Below are 2,530 nucleotides of genomic sequence, written 5' to 3'. Positions count from 1 at the left end.
TATATACACACATATAGAGCCTATATGCATCACAAAACAAATGGACATTATTTCTCTATAATAAGTTGTGCAATGTTTACCGTACCTACAGTTAGGACTAATGTTTGTATTATTCATTCCTATTAGCATTACGCGATTTTACCAGTTGTCAGGATGGCCCAGCTGTCTAAGGCGCCAGAGTCAATGTATTCTGGTCTCCGAATGGAGGCGTGGGTTCGAATCCCACTTCTGACAAACTTTTTTTTAAATTTATTTTATTCCCAAAATTAATATAATATAACGTCCTGAAAATCTGAATGATGATCCCTAAACTCCGGTCCCAAAAGCAGTTTTCAATTAATGAGACCTGAGCTCATATTCAATGTGTATATTTTAATTGCCTGTTACACAATGCATTGATCAGAAAAAAGTGTTTGGAAAAATCCACTGTACACTATTGGCTTTGCAAAAAATAGGACATCCAAACGGAAGTCGGAGGGTAATGTGTTTATCTCGGATCGATATTTTACAAAACGGGTAAAAATCGCACAAGGCATTACAAAAACAAAAAAAAAAACAAAACAAAAAACACAAAAGAGGATGTAAAAGGATGGCAAATGAAAGTTTTCTTTAAAAAGTAAAAACTTACTTCCAATGGGGTCCCTTAAAAGGAGCCTCCTATGATTTTTTATAAACGTGATTGTAGCTTGAAGGACCAGTTAGTTAAGTCAAGATTGAAAGCAATACATCCAGCAGATAATGTAGGCATGACTAGGTGTAATAGAAGTAGATGTAAGACATGTGAGCATGTTGTATGTACGGATACTATCGTAGGACCTTCCAGTAATTTTTCTATTCGAGAGAAATTTACATGTACCTCTAGTAATGTTATATATGCTATTATTTGTGTTAAATGTAATAAGGTTTATATAGGAGAAACGAAAAGGAGGCTTGGAGATAGATTCGTTGAACATTTGCGCTCTATCAATCTTAACACATCAGGTCTTCCTATAGCTGAACATTTTAATGATAATCATGATATTAATAATGATATATTAGTTACCGGTATCAAACAATGTAATTCATCTGAATTTAATCGTAGACGTTTGGAGGAGCGTATTATTTTTCAACTAGGTACTTTGAAACCTCATGGACTGAACGTCTCATTTAAATCTTTTAGATATTAATTTGTTATTTTATTTATCTTGCTATGATGCATTCTGTGACCATTATACTATGACTTTTATTTTGCCTTTGATTTGTTTTCTTTTTCTTTTTTTTTTTAGACCTATGTCATTACACGCCTTCTAGGCGTAGCTGTTTGTATTGTCTTACTATGTTCATTGTTTCACTATGCCGCCAGTACCGCCGTTTAGGCTTTACCGATGCCACCGCTTCTTTTGTATATGTTCTCTATATAACCCTGTTCATTCCACTATCCTATCAGTACCTGATGATGACCTATGGTCGAAAGTACTAGTACAATAAATATTCTATTTTTGAGACAGATACAGAACTTTGTTTGACTTCTTATTTTATATATATAAATCTGTCTATGCAGCAACTCTATATTTATTGTCTCTTATACACATCTAGATGTGTATAAGAGACAGCTACTATACAGTCATCAGAAATTATGTCATCTTGAAATTTAATATGGCCGCCAAAATAATTAATTTTAGCCTATGTATTCATATTTACAGCACATATCACACCAATTGAATATCATATAGATCAGCTTGTGAGTTAACCAAATAAAACCTACTGGAAAATGTTCGGCATAGTACAAGAATGGCCACTACCAGACATTTTAATGGTGGAAATAATATTTCCACTCGTTGCCAGATTATTATTAGCTGATGCAGCAAAACATAAGTAGGATATATAGACCGACCAGGAAATAAATAGGTATGTTATTTATTGTCCAAAAGAGTACTCAATGTTAAAAAGAGGTTTCCTGTTTTTTGTGTGAACACGAAGCAAACTTTTTAAAATCACGTTTCTACAATGAGTCTTTTGGCTTCATTAGTATTTCAAATACATCAAAAGTCAATCAGTTAATTGATTGGATGAGGCTTTTTGTTATCGGCACACATTTATGATGTAACCTTACAAAACAAAAACAAAAGCATAAACAAATAATGTGTTCCACCTTACACATATAGGTAAACTGATGAAAACATTCAGTTGGAAAATTAGGAGGAAAAATACAACGGAAAATACTGGGACAAGACAGCCGGGGGGAAATAACAGTTGGAAAACAGCCTTAAGAAATAGCCTGGAAAAAGAGCTGGATGGAAAAGAAATCTTCTAGTGGAAAAAATCCGAGGCGAAAATTAGGTGGCAAGTGCCATAGTGGTATTTTCTTTGAATTAAAACCTAAAACCTAATCGATTTTGAGTCTACTCAGTCTTCAAATCGTCCCTGGGGAGAGAGATAGATGCAGATATTAAAGATCATTTATATTAAAGCTAGTTTTAGCATAAATGAAATTATGTAAAAATAAATCAAATATTAAAATTAATGGTGTGAAGACACTAATATCGAATAG

Source organism: Anneissia japonica, unplaced genomic scaffold, assembly GCF_011630105.1.
Source record: "Anneissia japonica isolate Jap-2015-1 unplaced genomic scaffold, ASM1163010v1 scaffold1489_len2284818_cov182, whole genome shotgun sequence".
NCBI classification, from domain to species: Eukaryota; Metazoa; Echinodermata; class Crinoidea; order Comatulida; family Comatulidae; genus Anneissia; species Anneissia japonica.
This window is presented reverse-complemented; position numbering follows the sequence as displayed.